The sequence below is a fragment of the Entelurus aequoreus genome, linkage group LG13 (assembly GCF_033978785.1).
Source record: "Entelurus aequoreus isolate RoL-2023_Sb linkage group LG13, RoL_Eaeq_v1.1, whole genome shotgun sequence".
NCBI classification, from domain to species: domain Eukaryota; kingdom Metazoa; phylum Chordata; class Actinopteri; order Syngnathiformes; family Syngnathidae; genus Entelurus; species Entelurus aequoreus.
This window is the reverse complement of record NC_084743.1, coordinates 11,271,609-11,299,608: the sequence shown is the minus strand read 5'-3', so window position 1 is coordinate 11,299,608 and position 28,000 is coordinate 11,271,609. Positions and strand designations below refer to the sequence as shown.

Below are 28,000 nucleotides of genomic sequence, written 5' to 3'. Positions count from 1 at the left end.
TGTACATATTACATATTGTTATGAAGGTGTCTGTTACTACATTATATATATATATATATATATATATATATATATATATATATATATATATATATATATATATATATATATATCTATATATATATATATATACTTGCAGTGTGTATATTGTACATATTGCATATTGTTATGAAAGTGTCTTTTACTACATTTTATATATATACTTGCAGTGTGTATATTGTACATATTACATATTGTTATGAAGGTGTCTATTACTACATTATATATATATATATATATATATATATATATATATATATATATATATATATATATATATACTTGCAGTGTGTATATTGTACATATTACATATTGTTATGAAGGTGTCTGTTACTATATTATGCATAAATATATATATACTTGCAGTGTGTATATTGTACATATTACATATTGTTATGAAGGTGTCTGTTGCTACATCATATATATATATACTTGTAGTGGGTCTATTGTACATAATACATATTGTTATGAAGGTGTCTGTTACTACATTATATATATACTTGCAGTGTGCATATTGTACATATTACATATTGTTATGAAGGTGTCTATTACTACATTATACATATATACTTGCAGTGTGTATATTGTACATATTACATATTGTTATGAAGGTGTCTATTACTACATTATATATATATACTTGCAGTGTGTATATTGTACATATTACATATTATCATGAAGGTGTCTGTTACTACATTATATATATAATTGCACTGTATATTTTGTACATATTACATATTGTTATGAAGGTGTCTGTTGCTACATCACATATATACTTGCAGTGTGTATATTGTACATATTACATATTGTTATGAAGGTGTCTATTACTACATTATATATATATATACTTGCAGTGTGTATATTGTACATATTACATATTGTTATGAAGGTGTCTGTTACTACATTATATATATAATTGCACTGTATATATTGTACATATTACATATTGTTATGAAGGTGTCTGTTGCTACATCATATATATATATATACTTGCAGTGGGTATATTGTACATAATACATATTGTTATGAAGGTGTCTGTTGCTACATCATATATATACTTGCAGTGTGCATATTGTACATATTACATATTGTTATGAAGGTGTCTATTACTACATTATATATATATACTTGCAGTGTGTATATTGCACATATTACATATTATTACGAAGGTGTCTGTTACTACATTATATATATACTTGCAGTGTGTATATTGTACATATTACATATTGTTATGAAGGTGTCTATTACTACATTATATATATATATATACTTGCAGTGTGTATATTGTACATATTACATATTGTTATGAAGGTGTCTATTACTACATTATATATATATATATACTTGCAGTGTGTATATTGTACATATTACATATTGTTATGAAAGTGTCTAATACTACATGATATATATTCATTCATTGCACACTTCAGGAAGTGGAGCAGTGACATTTCCCCTCAGCGCTTGACTTACAAATGGCGTGGGATGGCATGACACGCCCCCTTCCATTCGCCAGTGGGTGGTTTGCGTGCGAGATGCATAGCGCCGCGTATGCATAGAAGTGCGTGCGAGTTTGCGTGCGCTGATTAAACGCGGTCAGGCCTCAGCGAGTCGGGCCTTTGGTCTGAATGCCAAACACAACTGAGCATGCTCAGTGCATCCATGCATGGCGACTGGAGCGCAGACGACCTTAAAGGCCTGCAGCTGTGTGGATGTTTGGGTGTGTGTGTCTTCCCTCATCTCGGCCGTGACCCCCCCCGCCCCTCGCCCCTCGCTCTTGACCGTGTTTGGCGGCTCCTCCGCCACTTTAACGCTCCTAAAACGGAACTAAAAGACAAACTTTAAGATCACCTGCAGCGCTTTTGCCCTCATGAATAAATCAACGCTCGCTTAAATGTGTGTGTTGCAATTGTTGGCCACGCGCTGCAACACACAGCACTTGTAACGTGCCGGCTTGAAAACATAGTCTTCTTAGAGTCATTTTTAGAACAATGCATTGTTCGGTTTAGTCATAGGAAAGAATATGACTTTATTGTCATTGCACAAGTACAACTAAACTATGTTTTTAGCACAAACCCCTTCAAGATTAGACCATCAATCAATGTTTACTTATATAGCCCTAAATCACGAGTGTCTCAAAGGGCTGCACAAGCCACGACCACATCCTGGGCTCAGATCCCACATCAGGGCAAGGAAAAACTCAACCCAATGGGATGACAATGAGAAACCTTGGAAGGGGGCCGCGGATGTGGGGACCCCCCATGGGCGACCAGTGCAATGGACGTCGAGTGGATCTAGCATAATAGTGTGAGAGTCCAGTCCATAGTGGATCTAACATAATAGTGTGAGAGTCCAGTCCATAGTGGATCCAACATAATAGTGAGAGTCCAGTCCATAGTGGATCTAACATAATAGTGAGAGTCCAGTCCATAGTGGATCTAACATAATAGTGTGAGAGTCCAGTCCATAGTGGATCTAACATAATAGTGTGAGAGTCCAGTCCATAGTGGATCCAACATAATAGTGTGAGAGTCCAGTCCATAGTGGATCTAACATAATAGTGTGAGAGTCCAGTCCATAGTGGATCTAACATAATATTGTGAGAGTCCAGTCCATAGTGGATCTAACATAATAGTGAGAGTCCAGTCCATAGTGGATCTAACATAATAGTGTGAGACTCCAGTCCATAGTGGATCTAACATAATAGTGTGAGAGTCCAGTCCATAGTGGATCTAACATAATAGTGTGAGAGTCCAGTCCATAGTGGATCTAACATAATAGTGAGAGTCCAGTCCATAGTGGATCTAACATAATAGTGAGAGTCCAGTCCATAGTGGATCTAACATAATAGTGTGAGAGTCCAGTCCATAGTGGATCTAACATAATAGTGAGAGTCCAGTCCATAGTGGATCTAACATAATAGTGTGAGAGTCCAGTCCATAGTGGATCTAACATAATAGTGAGAGTCCAGTCCATAGTGGATCTAACATAATAGTGTGAGAGTCCAGTCCATAGTGGATCTAACATAATAGTGAGAGAGTCCAGTCCATAGTGGATCTAACATAATAGTGAGAGTCCAGTCCATAGTGGATCTAACATAATAGTGAGAGTCCAGTCCATAGTGGATCTAACATAATAGTGTGAGAGTCCAGTCCATAGTGGATCTAACATAATAGTGTGAGAGTCCAGTCCATAGTGGATCTAACATAATAGTGTGAGAGTCCAGTCCATAGTGGATCTAACATAATAGTGTGAGAGTCCAGTCCATAGTGGATCTAACATAATAGTGAGAGTCCAGTCCATAGTGGATCTAACATAATAGTGAGAGTCCAGTCCATAGTGGATCTAACGTAATAGTGAGAGTCCAGTCCATAGTGGATCTAACATAATAGTGAGAGAGTCCAGTCCATAGTGGATCTAACATAATAGTGAGAGTCCAGTCCATAGTGGATCTAACATAATAGTGTGAGAGTCCAGTCCATAGTGGATCTAACATAATAGTGAGAGTTCAGTCCATAGTGGATCTAACATAATAGTGTGAGAGTCCAGTCCATAGTAAGGGGTTAGAGTATGGTTGTAGCTGCCTGGAGGTGTTGTTTTAGTGCAGTTTTGAAGGAGGATAGAGATGTCCTTTCTTTTACACCTGTTGGGAGTGCATTCCACATTGATGTGGCATAGAAAGAGAATGAGTTAAGACCTTTGTTAGATCGGAATCTGGGTTTAACGTGGTTTGTGGAACTCTCTCTGGTGTTGTGGTTATGGCAGTCATTTAGGTTCTGGAAGGAGTTTGACAAGTACTTCGGTATCAGGGAGGTGTATCAGATTTTATAGACTAGTTGTTTAAATCTGTCCTCCACCCTGAGCCAGCCCAAATTGGCGAAGTGGGTAGGAGTGAGGTGGGATCTGGGGTGGAGGTCTAGAAGTAACCTGACTAGCTTGTTCTGGGATGTTTGGAGTCTAGGTTTGAGGGTTTTGGAGGTGCTAGGGTACAAACAAACAGTGTTCAGGGTTACAGAACAGGAACGCTGATGGGTCGCCACAAGGCGCCCCTGTAAAAGATAAGAAAAAGGTAAAACGCTGGGGAAGAAGATGAGTAAAAAAATACAATCTAGACTGGGCTCCTACGGGGGGCTAATCTGGAGTGGGGAAAAAACCTCCATGCAATGCACACATAAACACGTTACATTTAATCACGAAAACTCGCCCAAGCCCAAAAAAAAAAAAAAAAAAAAGAAAAAAAAAAGAAAAAAAAAAAGAAAAAAAAAAAAAAAGAAAAAAAAGAATGCATATCAAATAAAAACATATGTGTTCTTGTCTTACATAAGTATTGTGAATGATGGACACATCTAAAAAAACAAAAAAACAAGTACAATCTTCTTTTGACTCTCTCTGGCGTTGTGGTTATGGCGGTCATTTAGGTTCTGGAAGTAGTTTGACAAGTACTTCGGTATCAGGGAGGTGTAGCTGATTTTATAGACTAGTTGTTTAAATCTGTCCTCCACCCTGAGCCAGCCCACTTTGGCGAAGTGGGTAGGAGTGAGGTGGGATCTGGGGTGGAAGTCTAGAAGTAACCTGACTAGCTTGTTCTGGGATGTTTGGAGTCTAGGTTTGAATGTTTTGGAGGTGCTAGGGTACAAACAAACAGTGTTCAGGGTTACAGAACAGGAACGCTGATGGGTCGCCACAAGGCGCCCCTGTAAAAGATAAGAAAAAGGTAAAACGCTGGGGAAGAAGATGAGTAAAAAAATACAATCTAGACTGGGCTCCTACGGGGGGCTAATCTGGAGTGGGGAAAAAACCTCCATGCAATGCAAACATAAACACGTTACATTTAATCACGAAAACTCGCCCAAGCCCAAAAAAAAAAAAAAAAAAAAGAAAAAAAAAAGAAAAAAAAAAAGAAAAAAAAAAAAAAAAAAAGAAAAAAAAAAAAAAAAGAAAAAAAAGAATGCATATCAAATAAAAACATATGTGTTCTTGTCTTACATAAGTATTGTGAATGATGGACACATCTAAAAAAACAAAAAAACAAGTACAATCTTCTTTTGACTCTCTCTGGCGTTGTGGTTATGGCGGTCATTTAGGTTCTGGAAGTAGTTTGACAAGTACTTCGGTATCAGGGAGGTGTAGCGGATTTTATAGACTAGTTGTTTAAATCTGTCCTCCACCCTGACCCAGCCCACTTTGGCGAAGTGGGTAGGAGTGAGGTGGGATCTGGGGTGGAGGTCTAGAAGTAACCTGACTAGCTTCTTCTGGGATGTTTGGAGTCTAGGTTTGAGGGTTTTGGAGGTGCTAGGGTACAAACAAACAGTGTTCAGGGTTACAGAACAGGAACGCTGATGGGTCGCCACAAGGCGCCCCCGTAAAAGATAAGAAAAAGGTAAAACGCTGGGGTAGAAGATGAGTAAAAAAATACAATCTAGACTGGGCTCCTAAGGGGGGCTAGTCTGGAGTGGGGAAAAAAACCCATGCAATGCACACATAAACACGTTACATTTCATCACGACAACTCGCCCAAGCCCAAAAAAAAAAAAAAAAAAATGAAAAAAAGAAAGAAAAAAAAAAAAAGAAAAAAAAAAAAAAAAAAAGAAAAAGAAAAAGAAAAAAAAGAATGCATATCAAATAAAAACATATGTGTTCTTGTCTTACATAAGTATTGTGAATGATGGACACATCTAAAAAAACAATAAAACAACTAAAATCTTCTTTTGACTCTCTCTGGTGTTGTGGTTATGGCGGTCATTTAGGTTCTGGAAGTAGTTTGACAAGTACTTCGGTATCAGGGAGGTGTAGCGGATTTTATAGACTAGTTGTTTAAATCTGTCCTCCACCCTGAGCCAACCCACTTTGGCGAAGTGGGTAGGAGTGAGGTGGGATCTGGGGTGGAAATCTAGAAGTAACCTGACTAGCTTGTTCTGGGATGTTTGGAGTCTAGGTTTGAGGGTTTTGGAGGTGCTAGGGTACAAACAAACAGTGTTCAGGGTTACAGAACAGGAACGCTGATGGGTCGCCACAAGGCGCCCCCGTAAAAGATAAGAAAAAGGTAAAACGCTGGGGAAGAAGATGAGTAAAAAAATACAATCTAGACTGGGCTCCTAAGGGGGGCTAGTCTGGAGTGGGGAAAAAAACAAACCATGCAATGCACACATAAACACGTCACATTTAATCACGACAACTCGCCCAAGCCCCCAAAAAAAAAAAAAAAAAAATGAAAAGAAGAAAAAAAAAAAAAAATGAAAAAAAAAAAAAAAATGAAAAAAATTAAAAAAAAAATGAAAAAAATGAAAAAAAAAATGAAAAAAAAGAATGCATATCAAATAAAAACATATGTGTTCTTGTCTTACATAAGTATTGTGAATGATGGACACATCTAAAAAAACAAAAAAACAACTAAAATCTTCTTTGACTCGCGTGTGTGTCAGAAAATCGCCAAAATTATTTAATGCAAGCGAAAAATGTCCTTCTGTCTTTGGCGTCCTCCTGTAAGGATGGAAATAAAGCGTTACTTATACCAGGACACAACTTATAACCTTTAAAGGTTCCGGGACACAGTGCAGATGAGCGCTGACCTTTCTTGTAAATTACACACGCACACACACACACACACACATGGAGGCAGTGTGGGGGGGGTGTGGGGGGGGACGTGTCCAACAAGATTACTTTACTCATCATCCACACATTTCCCACCTCCTCCAATTCATTTGCCCTCATCTGTGCTTGTTCAGACACCTGGCAGCAGGTATTTGTCAAGGTGAAGGGAGCGCCACCCGAGCTCGGCGACACGACTGAACACTTTTTTCAATTTCTTTCTCCCCGCTAGTCTTTTGTCAACGATGCCAAAGTGAAACCTCGCACGTGATCTTTGATTAATACAAAGTGCTTTCATCCCCCGGGTGTCACACTCAACATGTCTGCTTGATCCCGCCCGCCACATCACGGACATTTGTTGGGCTTTCTGCTCCGCCGCTCCCAGTCTGTGGAACGCTCTCCCTTCCTCCACTTTCTCTGTCTTTTTTGCCACTTGTGCCAGCTTTTTTCCAACATGTTGTGGGCATCAAATTCCAAATGAGCTAATATTTGCGAAAAATAACAAAGTTTTCCAGTTTGAACGTTAAATATCTTGTCTTTGCAGTCTATTCAATTGAATATAAGTTGAAAAGGATTTGCAAATTTAGTTACACAATGTGACAACTTCACTGTGTTTGGTGTTTGTAATATTTGCTTGCAGTTAGGGATGATGTTTGATAAGAAATTATCGAGTTCGAGCCTATTATCGAATCCTCTTATCGAACCGATTCCTTATCGATTCTCTTATGGAGTCCAGATAGGTTGTTGTATATGGAAAAAAACACACAATATTTGGTTTAACAAAAGCTCACTTTTATCATATAATAAAAAAATAAAATCTAATAAATAAATAAATATTGACTGTTACCCACCTAAAAAAATAAAATAAAATAAATAAATATTGACTGTTGTTACCCAAAGTATATTAAGTGGGATTTTTCAGAGAAACAAATATATACAGTAACACAAAAACAACTTGTCTCTGTGATCACTATAGGTGTATAAATAATAATATAGTGTTAAATAAAATCAGTCCCTTGGGCACAAAACTGAAAATAATACAGCTCTCCAAAAAGTGCACTTCTGCTGCTATTGGAACATAACTGTTTGTTATGATGCTTTGACATTTTTGCACTTTATTTCTTTATTGAAAGAACATTCTATGAAGAGAAAAGTTGTTTGCAAATGTGGTTACAATGCTAAAAAATGAAAAGTTAAAGCTAAAAAAAGAAATACACTTTATTGAGTTAACATTATTTCTTTATGGGGGAAAAATGTTATGAGCTACATAATATAACAACTACACTACCCAGCATGCAACGGGAGTTACGAGCATGCACGGTAGCCCCAAAAAGTGTTGTTGCATGTTGCCACGCTGTGAAAGTAAACGTCAAGAACTCAGCCTCGTCTGCATTATTTATAATTAGACAGACAACACATCTACAGTGTGATTTTGTAACGTTTACAAGGAAAGAAAAACAAAAGTTAAAAAAGGGAGATATGTTGTATATATATGTATGTGCTGCGGTTGTTTTAAGAACGTTGCGACAGCTGCCGTAAAGGAGGTGCGTTGCTATGTTTCCGGTTGGTGGTAAAAGTGTTGGTCATGTGTTTTACCCTGCTCAAATCTCTCAGTAAAGTTATTCGATGGATTATAGCTTTTGTTTTGAACTTTATTACACCTTGGAGCGCTTTTTCCCGTCCATTGTTTTCCTGCTTTCGCTATCTGCGCCTAATGACTGAGCTACGTGACGTCATTTCTTGTGATGTCCAACGGAGCATTTCTGGTCGGGACGGGATTCGAATAAAGAATCAACTCTTTTCCTTTACTATAGTGGTCTCGATAACGGGTACCGGTTCTCAAAAAGGGATTCGAGTCCGAGGACTCGGTTCTTTTCTTATCAAACAACCGGGAAAACCGGTTGCGAGTATCATCCCTACTTGCAGTGCATGTGTTTTTTTCTGTCAATACGGACGGAAGGATATATTTGGTTCAACAATGATAATAATAATAATAATATATTTTATTTGTAAAAAAGCACTTTACATTGAGTAAAAAACCTCAAAGTGCTACAGTGTATTAAAAAATCAAAAAATTAAAAAAATAAAAAGATAATAAAAAATAAATAAAAATAAAAACTAGAACAGCCAAATAGCTAAAACTAGTATGCATATACTGTACCTAAAAAAATACTTTTGTAAAAACAAGGGTTTTTAAGCCTTTTTTAAAAGCATCCACAGTCTGTGGTGCCCTCAGGTGGTCAGGGAGAGCGTTCCACAGACTGGGAGCGGCGGCGCAGAAAGCCCGGTCTCCCATTGTTCGTAGCTTTGTCCTTGGAGGTTGGAGGAGGTTAGCCTGTCCAATAATCAGATACTGTATGTATGATAATAGTTTCAATATGGAGGCGACTTGTTTTTCCACTTTAAAGCAAGCTATCTATCAGTTGGTGCACTGTAAAATAGTTTGGGTTTTTTTTTTCGGTAAAAAAAACTTTACAAATATTTACCATAAATACAAACAAAACAGTGGTATCGTTTTTCCGTTTAACAGTCGTGATACACCGTAAAACCACAATCGTAGATTTTACAGTAAAAAACAGTCGTACTGTTTTTGCGTTTCCCATTGATATTCTGTAAAATAACAAACTTTGTATATTTTAATGTACATTTTTGGCAATTTAGCTGTCAGTTGTATTTTACTATATAATCTATAAAAGAAAGTTTTTAAAAAAAATGTCTTACTCTCATTTTCTGCCCTGCTGGCGAGGATTTGTGTCTTGGAAGCGTCTCCGCACCGTGGATGGACTTTGTCGAGGCTGGAATTCATGTGTGTCACAGGAAATGTGGACGTGTGATTGTGTCTCACAGGAATCTTCCCCACGAGTACAATCTTGGTACTGTGGAGGATGCATATATGTTTAAGAGTTCTTTCTTTCTACATAGCCATGTTTAGAGTAGCTAGTACTTTTCCTTTTGCATATTCTACCAGTTTCTTTCGACATTTCAGATGCCTGGTTAGTGCATACTTGCCAACCCTCCCGTTTTTAGCGGGAGAATCCCGGTATTCAGCGCCTCTCCCGACAACCTCCCGGCAACCTCCCGGCAGAGATTTTCTCCCGACAAACTCCCGGTATTCAGCCGGAGCTGGAGGCCACGCCCCCTCCAGCTCCATGCGGACCTGAGACTGAGTAGGGACAGCCTGGAGAAGTTAAACAGGACAATACTGCCATCTAATGGATAGCCACCGGAACACTGAAATTCAAGTATTATTTTTTAGTTTTTCTATGTAAATAAAATAAATATATATATATATATATATATATATATATATATATATATATATATATATATATATATATATATATGAAATACTCGAGTTGGTGAATTCTAGCTGTAAATAACCACGCCCCCCGCCCCCAACCCCCCCCACCGATATTGGAGGTCTCAAGGTTGGCAAGTATGGGTTAGTGTCTTCACCCTTGGAATGTGAACTACAACCCCCACTCTTTTCCTTATCAGTGTTGAGAGGGGGGGAGATGGGGGCTTTCTTTGTGTGCAAAGAGTGGGCTTTTCCGTTGGAATGGCAGATCAACTAGAGTAGCCGATATGAATGTATTGGTTAAGCTGATCTCCTAAAGCTTTAGTAAAACTTGAAAATATTCCAATTCCGTCTTGATGGTCCTTCTTACTCAGCATATATGTCATCCAAAGAACTTGGGATTGACCAGTGACTTAGATTCCCTGGGAGGCAGAGCTGGTCGACGCAACAGTACACAGCTGGCGGTCAAGATGGCGGATCAGTCACAAAAGGCACATACATTTAAATCCCTGATCCGAACATAATTCTCATTAGGTTTTTGAAAAGTGTAAAAAAAAAAAATGGTGATTGTGAGTTATCGGTTTCCATGAGAGTAACTGAGATGTCTTATTGATGAGATCCCAATGCTAACGAGCTTTGGCCAATTAAGCCATTGATTTACATGTAAATGCCCTCTGAAAAGGTTACTGGCTATGACTTCTATCTGCATGTGTTTAGCATGCTAATGTCGTGCACACACACACACACACACACACACACACGTGCACGCCCACCAGGAGATTTAGAGGTAGTGAGACAAGATGGAGAGAGAGAGAGAGAGAGAGAGACACAGCTGCTTCGACGCTGCATCCAATTAGCAGTGAACTCAGGTGTTAATTGCAAGGCTGGTACACTACATTGCCAAAAGTATTTGGCCACCTGCCTTCACTCACATATGAACTTAAAGTGCCATCCCATGGAATTGTCCAAAATGTTTTGGTATCCTGGAGCATTCAAAGTTCCTTTCACTGGAACTAAGGTGCCAAGCCCAACTCCTGAAAAAAAACACCATAATTCCTCCTCCACCAAATTTCACACTCGGCACAATGCAGTCCGAAATGTCTCCACCGCTCTAGAGTCCAGTGGCGACGTGCTTTACACCACCGCATCCCACGCTTCGCATTGGACTTGGTGATGTACGGCTTACTGATTGCTGATTATATAGCAAGAGCTGTTTCTAAGGGGAGGGGAGGAGGTGAACCGCCGTCGCCCTTGGTCACAAAACAGTTCAAAGAAAAGGTGCCTGGAGCTTGCGTCAGGTCCTGCTTCCTCTCCGCTTTGTAGATCTCGGGTCAAGACAATTACTATATATCAAAGAAACCGACACCTTCATGTCGCTTCCCATCGTACACCGTGAAGTTTTACAAGGCTTTTGCTCGGTAAGATCAAAGACAGCTTTTGTCTCATGGAAAGACAACATTTTGTGATGACTGAGATACAATTATTCTGGCAACCTCCAAACCCAGACTGGTCCATCAGGTTGCCAGATGGAAAAGCATGACTCAGCAGTCCAGAGAAGGCGTCTCCACCGCTCTAGAGTCCAGTGGCGACGTGCTTTACACCACCGCATCCCACGCTTCGCATAGGACTTGGTGATGTACGGCGTAGACACAGCTGCTCGGCCATGGAAACCCATTCCGTGAAGCGCCCTGCGTACTGTACGTGGGCTAATTGGAAGGTCACATTGACACTGACTGTGCAGAAAGTCTTTGCACTATGCGCTTCAGCATCCGCCGACCCCTCTCTTGTCAGTTTACGTGGCCTACCACTTGGTGGCTGAGTTGCTTTTGTTCCCAAACTCTTCACTTTTCCTATAGTAAAATTGACTTTGGAATATTTAGGAGCGAGGAAATTTCACGACTGGATTTGTTGCACGGGTGGCATCCTATGACAGTTCCACGCTGGAAATCACTGAAAGCGGCCCGTTATTTCACAAATGTTTGTAGAAAAAGTCTCCATGCCTAAGTGCTTGATTTTATACAAATGATTCTCATCATTTGGATGGGTGGCCGAATACTTCTGGCAATATATTGTGTATATATATATATATATATATATATATATATATATATATATATATATATATATATATATATATATATATATATATATATATATATATATATATATATATATATATATATATATATATATATATATATATATATATATATATGTATATGTATGTATGTATATGTATGTATATGTGTATGTATATATATATATATATATATATATATATATATATATATATATATATATATATATATATATATATGTATATGTATGTATGTATATGTATGTATATGTGTATATATATATATATATATATATATATATATATATATATATATATATATATATATATATATATATATATATATATATATATATATATGTATGTATATGTATGTATATGTATATATATATATATATATATATATATATATATATATATATATATATATATATATATATATATATATATATATATGTATATGTATATGTATGTATATGTATATATATATATATATATATATATATATATATATATATATATATATATATATATATATATATATATATATATATATATATATATATATATATATATGTATGTATATGTATATATATATATATATATATATATATATATATATATATATATATATATATATATATATATATATATATATATATATATATTAGGGTTATCTCTTTCTCTCTCTTAAATATATATATATATATATATATATATATATATATATATATATATATATATATATATATATATATATATATTATATATATTAATGCTTTTTGTGGAACAGTCCAGCGTCTTCTGTGAACTCACCTTCAAAAAAGTAGCTTCCATTGTGGATTGCCCTGCAGGACTCCATCCTTAAATGCCCCTAAAAAGTAACACATGTCCGACGCATGTTTCAAAACCATCCATCGCAGCCGGCCCTCCGTAGCTCCCACTCCCTTCCCCTCTGTTGCAAGTTTTGTTGATTCTATGTAACATGTTTAAGTGTGCTATGGCTATGAGTCGTTTTTTCCCTCGGCCTCTGTCTGTACCCCCATCATGGAGTCCAACATTTGACTGAATATTTTTTTAACTCCCATGTTAGCATGAATGTGCAGTAAATGAGTGTCTCCATGGTGAAAGCCGCGTAATACTCGCAAAAAAATATATATTTTATCAATTGCACACACAGTCTTAGTAGATCACACGCTACACCCTCCTTTTATAGTACACACATTTGTGAAGCTTATGCACGCCGCTATTTGGATGTTAGTAGCTCAGGTTCTTTGTCGCGCGTTCGATATTCAGTCAATCGTCCCCAGGTAAGAAAAGAAAAGGCTTCATCTCACTTAACTGCAAGTCAGCTGCTTTCTTGAGAAGCAATATGTGTCCGTAATGAAGTCTTTACATTCGCCAAATGGAATCGTAAATGTGACTGATTTGCACATTGGATTTTTAATGTCTGCGGCTGCTAATGATCGCGCACGTCAACTTACGTTTCCATCTCTATCTTTTTTGCCCCGCGCCGAGGCGTCCGAGGCGCAACGCCGACCAGAGAGAGAGAGATGTGCCGCGTTGTAATAATGCCATCAATCACCTGCCTCCGTGCCTCCCCCCATTTTTCCCCCCGTCTCTGCGGCCTCATTCATTTAGCGCGGACTATTTATGAGCCTATAAAAACAACAAGGGAAGAGATCGGGACGAAGACGAGAGCTCAGCAGGCGCTTAGAATGCATGGGAATGGTGAGGTCTGTTAAGTTGCATGGAGCATCACTTTGACTTAATTATACCGGAGTCCCAACATCTGCTTGAGATTGGGAGAATGTTTTCATAGACGCGGTATGTTTCTGGAACTATCACAGTTCCCTTTCTGGCAATTTTTTGGTTGTAAGGAATCATCAGCTTTAATTATTAATTTCTATTAGCAATTTCAAATATTTCCAGCACATTTTGATTGTTCAAAAAATTTCTTTCTTGGCGGACATGTGTGATACCTTAGCTGCAAAAGGGCAATGGGACGGATTCCAGAAGTCCTCCAAACTGACATTTTTTTTTTTTTTTTTTTTTTTTTTACGAGATGGATCAGGTTAGGTTTTTGGGGGGTTTGGCTTGAAGTGATTGTTATCCTGGTTTCTAAAATGCACACTTAACTTGGAAAAATTTAAAACTTGTGGTTGCGAACAGGAAATATTGGAAATATTGTCTCCCACTGCAGAATCTGTCAAAATCAGTTTAACAGGATTTTCGGTCAAACAATGTGCTTTGCTTACATGTAAATACAGCAGGTCTGGATTAGTTTTTGCATAATTCCTATGAGAATCCTGCAAAACAGTGATAGTGTTCTGCAAATTACTTATTTGTTATTGTTATTGTTTTTTGTTATTGTTATTGTTAGTGATTTCTGCATAAGGGCAATGGGACGGATTCCAGAAGTCCTCCAAACTGACAGTTTTTTTTTTTTTTTTTTTTACGAGATGGATCAGGTTAGGTTTTTGGGGGGTTTGGCTTGAAGTGATTGTTATCCTGGTTTCTAAAATGCACACTTAACTTGGAAAAGTTGTGGTTGCGAACAGGAAACATTGGAAATATTGTCTCCCACTGCAGAATCTGTCAAAATCAGTTTAACAGGATTTTCGGTCAAAAAATGTGCTTTGCTTACATGTAAATACAGCAGGTCTGGATTCGTTTTTGCATAATTCCTATGAGAATCCTGCAAAACACTGATAGTGTTCTGCAAATTACTTTTTTGTTATTGTTATTGTTTTTTGTTGTTGTTATTGTTAGTGATTTCTGCAAAAGGGCAATGGGACGGATTCCAGAAGTCCTCCAAACTGACCATTTTTTTAATTTTTTACGAGACGGATCAGGTTAGGTTTTTGGTGGGTTTGGCTTGAAGTGATTGTTATCCTGGTTTCTAAAATGCACACTTAACTTGGAAAAAGTGAAAACTTGTGGTTGCGAACAGGAAATATTGGAAATATTGTCTCCCACTGCAGAATCTGTCAAGATCTGTTTAACAGGATTTTCGGTCAAAACATGTGCTTTGCTTACATGTAAATACAGCAGGTCTGGGTTAGTTTCTTGCATAATTCCTACGAGAATCCTGCAAAACACTGATAGTGTTCTTCAAATTACTTTTTTGTTATTGTTTTTTGTTATTGTTATTGTTAGTGATTTCTGCGTAAGGGCAATGGGACGGATTCCAGAAGTCCTCCAAACTGACTTTTTATTTATTTATTTATTTTTTACGAGACGGATCAGGTTAGGTATTTGGGGGGTTTGGCTTGAAGTGATTGTTATCCTGGTTTCTAAAATGCACACTTAACTTGGAAAAAGAGGAAAACTTGTGGTTGCGAACAGGAAATATTGGAAATATTGTCTCCCACTGCAGAATCTGTCAAAATCAGTTTAACAGGATTTTCCGTCAAAATGTGTGCTAAATACAGCAGGTCTGGATTAGTTTTTGCATAATTCCTATGAGAATACTGCGCGTGACTGACAGTGTTCTGCAAAATATGTTTTAAAAAAGTTAGTATTTATCATAGGTAATTGTTGCTTTACAATAAAAAGTAACTGGATAAATAATGGAATTACTCTTTAATAAATGTAATTAATTGGATGTTTTTTTGAGGGGTGGGATATGGGGGTTTGGCTTGAAGTTATTGTTATCCTGGTTTCTAAAATGCACACTTAACTTGGAAAAAGTGGAAAACTTGTGGTTGCGAACAGGAAATATTGGAAATATTGTCTCCCACTGCACAATCTGTCAAAATCTGTCCAACAGGATTTTCGGTCAAAAAATGTGCTTTGCTTACATGTAAATACAGCAGGTCTGGATTAGTTTCTTGCATAATTCCTATGAGAATCCTGCAAAACACTTATAGTGTTCTGCAAATTACTTTTTTTTATTGTTATTGTTTTTGTTATTGTTAATGTTAGTGATTTCTGCAAAAGGGCAATGGGACGGATTCCAGAAGTCCTCCAAACTGACTTTTTATTTTATTCCTATTTTTTTACGAGACGGATCAGGTTAGGTTTTTGGGGGGTTTGGCTTGAAGTTATTGTTATCCTGGTTTCTAAAATGCACACTTAACTTGGGAAAAGTGAAAACTTGTGGTTGCGAACAGGAAATATTGGAAATATTGTCTCCCACTGCAGAATCTGTCATAATCAGTTTAACAGGATTTTCGGTCAAAAAATGTCCTTTGCTTACATGTAAATGCAGCAGGTCTGGATTCGTTTCTTGCATAATTCCTATGAGAATCCTGCAAAACACTGATAGTGTTCTACAAAGTACTTTTTTGTTATTGTTATTGTTTTTGTTATTGTTATTGTTAGTGATTTCTGCAAAAGGGCAATGGGACGGATTCCAGAAGTCCTCCAAACTGACAGTTTTTTTTTTTTGTTTTTTTTTTACGAGATGATCAGGTTAGGTTTTTGGTGGGTTTGGCTTGAAGTGATTGTTATCCTGGTTTCTAAAATGCACACTTAACTTGGAAAAAGTGAAAACTTGTGGTTGCGAACAGGAAATATTGGAAATATTGTCTCCCACTGCAGAATCTGTCAAGATCTGTTTAACAGGATTTTCGGTCAAAAAATGTGCTTTGCTTACATGTAAATACAGCAGGTCTGGATTAGTTTCTTGCATAATTCCTATGACAATCCTGCAAAACACTGATAGTGTTCTGCAAATTACTTTTTTGTTATTGTTTTTTGTTATTGTTATTGTTAGTGATTTCTGCATAAGGGCAATGGGACGGATTCCAGAAGTTCTCCAAACTGACTTATTATTATTATTTATTTTTTTTACGAGACGGATCAGGTTAGGTATTTGGGGGGTTTGGCTTGAAATGATTTTTATCCTGGTTTCCAAAATGCACACTTAACTTGGAAAAAGAGGAAAACTTGTGGTTGCGAACAGGAAATATTGGAAATATTGTCTCCCACTGCAGAATCTGTCAAAATCAGTTTAACAGGATTTTCGGTCAAAAAATGTGCTTTGCTTACATGTAAATACAACAGGTCTGGATTAGTTTTTGCATAATTCCTATGAGAATCCTGCAAAACACTTATAGTGTTCTGCAAATTACTTTTTTGTTATTGTTATTGTTTTTTGTTATTGTTATTGTTAGCGATTTCTGCAAAAAGGCAATGGGACGGATTCCAGAAGTCCTCCAAACTGAGTTTTATTTTATTTTTATTTTTTTTTACGAGACGGATCAGGTTAGGTTTTTGGGGGGTTTGGCTTGAAGTGATTGTTATCCTGGTTTCTAAAATGCACACTTAACTTGGAAAAAGTGAAAACTTGTGGTTGCGAACAGGAAATATTGGAAATATTGTCTCCCACTGCAGAATCTGTCAAAATCTGTTTAACAGGATTTTCCGTCAAAACATGTGCTTTGCTTACATGTAAATACAGCAGGTCTGGATTAGTTTTTGCATAATTCCTATGAGAATCCTGCAAAACACTGATAGTGTTTTGCAAATTACTTTTTTGTTATTGTTTTTTGTTATTGTTATTGTTAGTGATTTCTGCAAAAAGGCAATGGGACGGATTCCAGAAGTCCTCCAAACTGACTTTTTTTTTTTTTTTTTCACGAGACGGATCAGGTTAGGTATTTGGGGGGTTTGGCTTGAAGTGATTGTTATCCTGGTTTCTAAAATGCACACTTAACTTGGAAAAAGAGGAAAACTTGTGGTTGCGATCAGGAAATATTGGAAATATTGTCTCCCACTGCAGAATCTGTCATAATCAGTTTAACAGGATTTTCCGTCAAAATGTGTGCTAAATACAGCAGGTCTGGATTAGTTTTTGCATAACTCCTGTGAGAATCCTGCGTGTGACTGACAGTGTTCTGCAAATTACTTTTTAAAAAAGTAAGTATTTATTACAGGTAATTGTTGCTTTGCAAAAAAAGTACCTGAATTACTAACATAATTACTCTTTAATACATGTAATTAATTGGATTGATGGAAACTGTATTATTATTACACAAGTTATATTTTCAGTTCAAAGCCATCCAAAATGTATTACCATAGGGAAAAGTAAATCATGTTTTACTTAAAGCAACTTCAAATATCTGGCATAAGCATTTGAGTGACGTTTCATGAAAGCAGAGTGCGCGTGTGTGTGCCTTTAAAAGGCAGTGCCAGGTGATGTGTGACATCAGCCAGAGAGACGTGTGGGAAATCGGGATTTGGCTTGAAATGATTGTTATCCTGGTTTCTAAAATGCACACTTATTTTTTGTCATTTTGTGGGTGCGGCTTATATATATATATATATATATATGCTTTATGCAGAAAATATTTTTCCTAACATTTTGTGGGTGCGGTGTGCTCCATAGTCCGGAAAATACGGTAATTAGATTGTTACGAAGCAATAAGGAGCGGAGGATGGTTCATTTATCCAAGACTAGCTGCAGTGTGCTCAAACAACCGCCAGGGAGCATCTGTGAGCAGATAATACTGCATCATCTCTTTCGCATTGGGCAAACGCTGCAGTAGCGGCACATACTAATTATAATCATCTCAAAAGCTAATCAATAACTGATTTAGAAGTGACGAAGGTTGGATGGCAACACATCTACCAAACATAACTCCCAGTCCACAAGAACATCCCACGGGAGGAACATAGAAGTCAGAAGGAAAGTGTAAAAAGTGCAGACAGGAAACTGTTTAGTTGTCTTTGCTGTCAAAGTGTTAAGTGTGGCTGCGGCTTCACTTCAGAAGACTAAACACACGTGTTGGATGTGACAGCCTTGCACTACTTGACTTGTGTTGGATGTGGGAGTGTGACTGTCTTTCAATACTTGACTTGTGTTGGATGTGGGAGTGTGACTGTCTTTCAATACTTGACTTGTGTTGGATGTGGAAGTGTGACTGTCTTTCAATACTTGACTTGTGTTGGATGTGGGAGTGTGACTGTCTTGCACTACTTGACTTGTGTTGGATGTGGGAGTGTGACAGCCTTCCACTACTTGACTTGTGTTGGATGTGGGAGTGTGACTGTCTTGCACTACTTGACTTGTGTTGGATGTGGGAGTGTGACAGCCTTCCACTACTTGACTTGTGTTGGATGTGGAAGTGTGACTGTCTTTCAATACTTGACTTGTGTTGGATGTGGGAGTGTGACTGTCTTGCACTACTTGACTTGTGTTGGATGTGGGAGTGTGACTGTCTTTCAATACTTGACTTGTGTTGGATGTGGGAGTGTGACTGTCTTTCAATACTTGACTTGTGTTGGATGTGGGAGTGTGACTGTCTTTCAATACTTGACTTGTGTTGGATGTGGGAGTGTGACTGTCTTTCAATACTTGACTTGTGTTGGATGTGGGAGTGTGACTGTCTTGCACTACTTGACTTGTGTTGGATGTGGGAGTGTGACTGTCTTTCAATACTTGACTTGTGTTGGATGTGGGAGTGTGACTGTCTTTCAATACTTGACTTGTGTTGGATGTGGGAGTGTGACTGTCTTTCAATACTTGACTTGTGTTGGATGTGGGAGTGTGACTGTCTTGCACTACTTGACTTGTGTTGGATGTGGGAGTGTGACTGTCTTTCAATACTTGACTTGTGTTGGATGTGGGAGTGTGACTGTCTTTCAATACTTGACTTGTGTTGGATGTGGGAGTGTGACTGTCTTTCAATACTTGACTTGTGTTGGATGTGGGAGTGTGACTGTCTTTCAATACTTGACTTGTGTTGGATGTGGGAGTGTGACTGTCTTTCAATACTTGACTTGTGTTGGATGTGGGAGTGTGACAGCTTGACTTGACTCCTAACGCTGCTTCCTTCGCTCGCCATCGTGACTTTTCTCTCCCATCCTTCCCTCGGCCGTGAAGGTGATGCTGCACCAGACTCATGCCAGCCGTGAACATGCTGGATGTGAAAGTGAAAGTGAAAGTGCAGCCAGGGTGGAGTGTGTAACACACACTATTGGACGTCAATACAGGGCTGTAACACGTTGTATTGCACATAATTACTGTGTAACACACACTATTGCACATAATTAGTGTGTAACACACACTATTATGCATAATTACAGGGCTGTAACACAATGTATTGGACATAATTAGTGTGTAACACACACTATTGGACATCATTACAGGGCTGTAACACAATGTATTGGACATAATTAGTGTGTAACACACACTATTGGACATCATTACAGGGCTGTAACATGTTGTATTAGACATAATTAGTGTGTAACACGTTGTATTGGACATCATTACAGGGCTGTAACACGTTGTATTGGACATAATTAGTGTGTAACACGTTGTATTGGACATAATTAGTGTGTAACACGTTGTATTGGACATAATTAGTGTGTAACACGTTGTATTGGACATCATTACAGGGCTGTAACACGTTGTATTGGACATAATTAGTGTGTAACACGTTGTATTGGACATAATTAGTGTGTAACACGTTGTATTGGACATCATTACAGGGCTGTAACACGTTGTATTGGACATAATTAGTGTGTAACACGTTGTATTGGACATAATTAGTGTGTAACACGTTGTATTGGACATCATTACAGGGCTGTAACACGTTGTATTGGACATAATTAGTGTGTAAGACGTTGTATTGGACATAATTAGTGTGTAAGACGTTGTATTGGACATAATTAGTGTGTAACACGTTGTATTGGACATATTTACGGGGCTGTAACACGTTGTATTGGACATAATTAGTGTGTAACACGTTGTATTGGACATAATTAGTGTGTAACACGTTGTATTGGACATCATTACAGGGCTGTAACACGTTGTATTGCACATAATTACTGTGTAACACACACTATTGGACATAATTAGTGTGTAACACATTGTATTGCACATAATTAGTGTGTAACACACACTATTATGCATAATTACAGGGCTGTAACACAATGTATTGGACATAATTAGTGTGTAACACACACTATTGGACATCATTACAGGGCTGTAACATGTTGTATTAGACATAATTAGTGTGTAACACGTTGTATTGGACATCATTACAGGGCTGTAACACGTTGTATTGGACATAATTAGTGTGTAACACGTTGTATTGGACATAATTAGTGTGTAACACGTTGTATTGGACATAATTAGTGTGTAACACGTTGTATTGGACATCATTACAGGGCTGTAACACGTTGTATTGGACATAATTAGTGTGTAAGACGTTGTATTGGACATAATTAGTGTGTAACACGTTGTATTGGACATAATTAGTGTGTAACACGTTGTATTGGACATATTTACGGGGCTGTAACACGTTGTATTGGACATAATTAGTGTGTAACACGTTGTATTGGACATAATTAGTGTGTAACACGTTGTATTTGACATAATTAGTGTGTAACACGTTGTATTGGATATAATTACAGGGCTGTAACACGTTGTATTGGATATAATTACGGGGCTGTAGCATGTTGTATTGGACATAATTACGGGGCTGTAACACGTTGTATTGGATATAATTACGGGGCTGTAACATGTTGTATTGGATATAATTACGGGGCTGTAACACGTTGTATTGGATATAATTACGGGGCTGTAACACGTTGTATTGGATATAATTACGGGGCTGTAACACGTTGTATTGGACATAATTACGGGGCTGTAACACGTTGTATTGGACATATTTACGGGGCTGTAACACGTTGTATTGGACATAATTAGTGTGTAACACGTTGTATTGGACATAATTAGTGTGTAACACGTTGTATTGGACATCATTACAGGGCTGTAACACGTTGTATTGCACATAATTACTGTGTAACACACACTATTGGACATAATTAGTGTGTAACACATTGTATTGCACATAATTAGTGTGTAACACACACTATTATGCATAATTACAGGGCTGTAACACAATGTATTGGACATAATTAGTGTGTAACACACACTATTGGACATCATTACAGGGCTGTAACATGTTGTATTAGACATAATTAGTGTGTAACACGTTGTATTGGACATCATTACAGGGCTGTAACACGTTGTATTGGACATAATTAGTGTGTAACACGTTGTATTGGACATAATTAGTGTGTAACACGTTGTATTGGACATAATTAGTGTGTAACACGTTGTATTGGACATCATTACAGGGCTGTAACACGTTGTATTGGACATAATTAGTGTGTAAGACGTTGTATTGGACATAATTAGTGTGTAACACGTTGTATTGGACATAATTAGTGTGTAACACGTTGTATTGGACATATTTACGGGGCTGTAACACGTTGTATTGGACATAATTAGTGTGTAACACGTTGTATTGGACATAATTAGTGTGTAACACGTTGTATTTGACATAATTAGTGTGTAACACGTTGTATTGGATATAATTACAGGGCTGTAACACGTTGTATTGGATATAATTACGGGGCTGTAGCATGTTGTATTGGACATAATTACGGGGCTGTAACACGTTGTATTGGATATAATTACGGGGCTGTAACATGTTGTATTGGATATAATTACGGGGCTGTAACACGTTGTATTGGATATAATTACGGGGCTGTAACACGTTGTATTGGATATAATTACGGGGCTGTAACACGTTGTATTGGACATAATTACGGGGCTGTAACACGTTGTATTGGATATAATTACGGGGCTGTAACACGTTGTATTGGATATAATTACGGGGCTGTAACATGTTGTATTGGATATAATTACGGGGCTGTAACACGTTGCTTCCTGTGGGCCTTGGAACCAGACCCAGGTTGCACTGGAGTACTGCTACTGTGCACGCAGGTGAGAATGCCAAACTGTGTTCCCCCCCCCCCGAGGTACCAAGCCAGAAAACACTTGACTCTCCAAGTATTATGACCAACATTATAATACAGTAGCGTAGTAAGCCTAAACAGTCATTAAAAACAAGGCAGTGGTTCTATTTAAAAGGTTTTTTTTTCATATTGTGGCCACATTACTCACATTTTGAACAGTAACACTGTTTGAATTCCAGGTTTTGAATGAAAATGAAATGGCAATTTTTCAAACTTCCACCATTTCCACATTTTTCAACCCATTCAAACCATTCTACCTTAAACACATTTCGCAATCCTGGAAATTTAAACTACCTTTTTTCCACGTTCCAAAAAATTCCCGGATTTTCCAGAATTCCTGGTTTTCCAAAGCCCTATTTCCACCCTTTTGTTCTGGCCGCTACTCCTTCCACATTTTTCAACCCATTTCAACCGTTCTACCATCAAAAAAATTCCTCTTAATCCGGACTAAAAACAAAGTTGTTTTTTGAACTGGAAAAATTCCCGTTGAAATGAAAGGGACATTTTCAAAGTTCCACAATTCCCACACTTTTAATCGTATTCAAACCGTTCCAACTCCCAAATATTCAGCCTGTTCAAAATGGTGTGCTCTCCTTCAACAATTTGTAAAGAATTCCCAGATTTCCAAGAATTCTTAATTTTACGGGACATTTTCCCAATTCAAAATGAATTGTCCATTTTTCAAACTTCCACCATTTCCACATTTTTCACCCGATTAGAACCATTCCACCTTCAACACATTCCACCATCCTGGAAACTTGAAATATATTTTTTGTAAGTTCAAAAAAATTCCAGGATTTTCCAGAATTCCTGGTTTTCCAAAGCTTTATTTTCACCCTTTTTTCCGTTGACTACTCCTCCCACATTTTTCAACCCACTTCAACCGTGCAAACATTCTTCTTAATCCGGGAAAAAAACTAAGTTGTTTTTTAAAAATGGAAAAATTCCCGGTTTTCCAGAAATTCCAGGAATTCCGTAATACCATTTGTCAATTCAACATGTTGCTACTTCAACATTTCTCGACCGATTTGAAAAATTCCAACGCCAATATTTTCAACTCATTTAGAAATTTCAAGTCTTTTAACATTTTCCAAAAAATTCCGTCTTTTTCCCGAAGTTCCCGTTGAAATGAAAGGGACATTTTTCAAAGTTCCACAATTCCCACACTTTTAATCGGATTCAAACCGTTCCAACTCCCAAATATTCAGCCTGTTCAAAATGGTGTGCTCTCTTTCAACAATTTGTAAAGAATTCCCAGATTTCCAAGAATTTTTAGTTTTTAGGGACATTTTCCCCATTCAAAATGAATTGTCCATTTTTCAAACTTCCATCATTTCCACATTTTTCACCCAATTCCAACCATTCCACATTCAACACATTTCACCATCCTGGAAATTTAATATTAAATTCCACCATCCAAACATTCCTCTTAATCAGGGAAAAAATAGAAGTTGTTTTTTGAACTGGAAAAATTCCCGGTTTTCCAGATATTCCCGGTTTTCCAGAAATTCCAGGAATTCCGTAAAACCATTTCTTAATTGAACATGTTGCTACTTCAGCATTTCTCGACCGATTTCAAAAATTCCAACACCAACCTTTTCAACTCATTTAGAACATTCAAGTCTTTTAACATTTTCCAAAAAATTCCAACTTTTCCCGAAATTCCCATTGACATGAATGGGACATTTTTCAAAGTTCCACAATTCCCACATTTTGCATCCGATTCAAACCATTCCAACTCCAAAATATTCAGCCTGTGCAAAATTGTGTGCTCCCTTTCAACAATTTTTTAAAAAATCCCGGATTTCCAAGAATTCACAGTTTTCTGGGACATTTTCCCCATTCAAAATGAATTCTAAACTTCTACAATTCGCACATTTTTCAACCTATTCAAACCATTCCAACGAACACTTTCCCAAGTTCCAAACAAAATTCAGTTTTTTCCTGGAATTTTAAACTCTTCAACATTCAAACCATTCCAACATTCAAACTGTTCCAACATTCATACTACATTCTGTCAGTATTTCAGTTCAACTTCAGCATTGGAGCATTCACACGCAATTCCTTCTGGAATTGCTTCATCTAGTTTCAAATACAATTCATATTTGGGGATGTCTCTTACCATCGAAAATGAGAAAACCTCCAAACTACTTGATGCATACCATCTTTGGACTTCCAAGTACCAAGTACAGACTTTCTACGGACCATTGATTGGCCAACGCAGGTTAAATGCAAGTAACTTTCAACACGAACTGCAATTAAAGCTACATTTTTGTCAAGAAGACAGAGCTTGTTGAGTTCATTGCTGAGTTATACGAATATTTACAGATTTTGTGTCAATAACCCAACTATACACCCCATGGCGGAAAAAAACAAGACAGTTCTGAGTGGACTGTTCCAAATCCTACCGTCGGGAGCTTGCTGGAAATGCGGCTCGAGATCGACACAAACTGCAATTAAAGCTAAATGTTTTTGTCAAGAAGACCGAGCTTGTTGAGTTCATTGCTTAGTTTTACAAATATTTTTGGATTGTGTGTCGATATCCCAACTTTACTTCCCAGGGTGGAAAAAACAAGTCCGTTCTGGGTGGACTGTTCCAAATCCTACCCTCGGAAGCATGCTGGAAATGCGTCTCGAGATCGACACAAACTGCAATTAAAGCCAAATGTTTTTGTCAAGAAGACCGAGCTTGTTGACTTCATTGCTGAGTTATACGAATATTTACGGATTTTATGTCGATATTCCAACTACACACCCCATGGCAGAAAAACAAGTCAGTTCTGTTTGGACTGTTCCAAATCCTACCATCGGGAGCTTGCTGGAAATGCGGCTCGAGATCGACACAAACTGCAATTAAAGCTAAATGTTTTCGTCAAGAAGACCGAGCTTGTTGACTTCATTGCTGAGTTATACGAATATTTATGGATTTTATGTCGATATCCCAACTATATGTCCTATTGCGGAAAAAACAAATCCGTTCTGGGTGGACTGTTCCAAATCCTACCGTCGGGAGCTTGCTGGAAATGTGGCTCGAGATCGACACAAACTGCAATTAAAGCTAAATGTTTTTGTCAAGAAGACCGAGCCTGTTGAGTTCATTGCTGAGTTATACGAATATTTACGGATTTTATGTTGATATTTCAACTACACACCCCATGGCAGAAAAACAAGTCAGTTCTGAGTGGACTGTTCCAAATCCTACCGTCGGGAGCTTGCTGGAAATGCGGCTCGAGATCGACACAAACTGCAATTAAGGCTAAATGTTTTAGTCAAGAAGACCAAGCTTGTTGACTTCATTGCTGAGTTATACGAATATTTATGAATTTTATGTCGATATCCCAACTATATGTCCTATGATAATACGTCCTATGGCGGAAAAAACAAGTCCGTTCTGGGTGGACTGTTCCAAATCCTACCGTCGGGAGCTTGCTGGAAATGTGGCTCGAGATCGACACAAACTGCAATTAAAGCTAAATGTTTTTGTCAAGAAGACCGAGCTTGTTGACTTCATTGCTGAGTTATACGAATATTTACGGATTTTATGTCGATATCCCAACTATACATCCCATGGCGGAAAAAACAAGTCAGTGGACTGTTCCAAATCCTACCGTCGGGAGCTTGCTGGAAATGCGGCTCGAGATCAACACAAACTGCAATCAAAGCTAAAAGTTTTTGTCAAGAAGACCGAGCCTGTTGAGTTCATTGCTGAGTTATACGAATATTTACGGATTTTATGTCGATATCCCAACTATACATCCCATGGCGGAAAAAACAAGTCAGTTCCGGGTGGACTGTTCCAAATCCTACCGTCGGGAGCTTGCTGATCGTAACTTGGAACATCTCTTCCAATATTCCGCATTCGTCCGAAATCAAAACTCTTTGACAGATTTGCTTTTAACGACAGGCTGTCTGTTACTGGAGTAAGTGGAGGTTATCACCCTTCCGCAGAACGGAATACCATGTGTGCGCCCAGCGGGGGAACATTCCTGCTAGCCCCATGATTTCCTCTGGTCATTCATGCGGTCTTCATCCCCACTGTAACGGTATTGTCTTGGGGCCCAGACGCTCTGACAGCACCCCCCCCCCCCCCCCCCCCGAACCCCCCACGCGTCAATCTCTGGCCACCCTGACAGCCAAGCTGGTCAGCGGCACGTCAACAACGCCCGGCCTGTGACGGCCGCCGCGACAGTCAAGGACGAGGCCTGTGATGGTGTCCACCACTTCTCTGATCGTGTTGCAGCTTTGTTTGTTGGACTTTGTGTCTGGATTGACTTTCCAAGTCTTGCCTTCCATTGTTAAAAGGAACAAAAACACAGAGTGCATGCGTCAAATAACACCATTGTTGTTTTGAAGTGTTCACGATTCTAAATTTTCTATACATATTTTTATATTTAGCTTCTCAGGTGGAATTCTTTCCCATTCTTGCTTGATGTACAGCTTAAGTTGTTCAACAGTCCGGGGGTCTCCCTTGTGCTATTTTATGCTTCATAATGCCAAACACATTTTCAATGTCTGGACTACAGGCAGGCCAGTCTAGTACCCGCACTCTTTTACTATGAAGCCACATTGATGTAACACGTGGCTTGGCATCGTCTTGCTGAAATAAGCAGGGGCGTCCATGGTAACGTTGCTTGGATGGCAACATATGTTGCTCCAAAACCTGTATGTACTTTTCAGCATTAATGGTGCCTTCACAGGTATGTAAGTTACCCATGTCTTGGGCACTACTACACCCCCATACCATCACACATGCTGCCTTATACACTTTGACCCTAGAACAATCCGGATGGTTCTTTTCCTCTTTGGTCCGGAGGACACGACGTCCACAGTTTCCAAAAATCAATTTGAAATGTGGACTCGTCAGACCACAGAACACTTTTCCACTTTGCATCAGTCCGTCTTAGATGAGTTCGGGCCCGGCGAAGCCGGCGGCGTTTCTGGGTGTTGTTGATAAACGGCTTTGGCTTTTCATAGTAGAGTTTTATTCGTAGCGGCCAACTGTAGTTACTGGCAGTGGTTTTCTGGAGTGTTCCTTTCCACACTGATGTCGCTTTTTGATGCAGTACCGCCTGAGGGATCCAAGGTCAAGGGCGTTCAATGTTGGTTTTCAGCCTCGCCGCTTACGTGCAGTGATTTTTCCAGGTTCTTTGAACTTTTTGATGATATTACATGAGCTAATATTTGCAAAAAATAACAACATTTTCCAAATGTGACCATGAAAT

The 28,000-nt window shown here is 38.1% G+C and overlaps 2 protein-coding genes across 2 annotated transcripts in view; one reads left to right on the top strand and one right to left on the bottom strand.

Annotated features, from left to right (window-relative positions):
• LOC133663173 (ephrin type-A receptor 3-like) overlaps positions 1–28,000 on the bottom strand; it is an 843,338-nt gene that overhangs the window by 133,553 nt on the left and 681,785 nt on the right. The window lies entirely within an intron of this gene.
• LOC133663172 (ephrin type-A receptor 3-like) overlaps positions 1–28,000 on the top strand; it is a 168,763-nt gene that overhangs the window by 60,656 nt on the left and 80,107 nt on the right. The window lies entirely within an intron of this gene.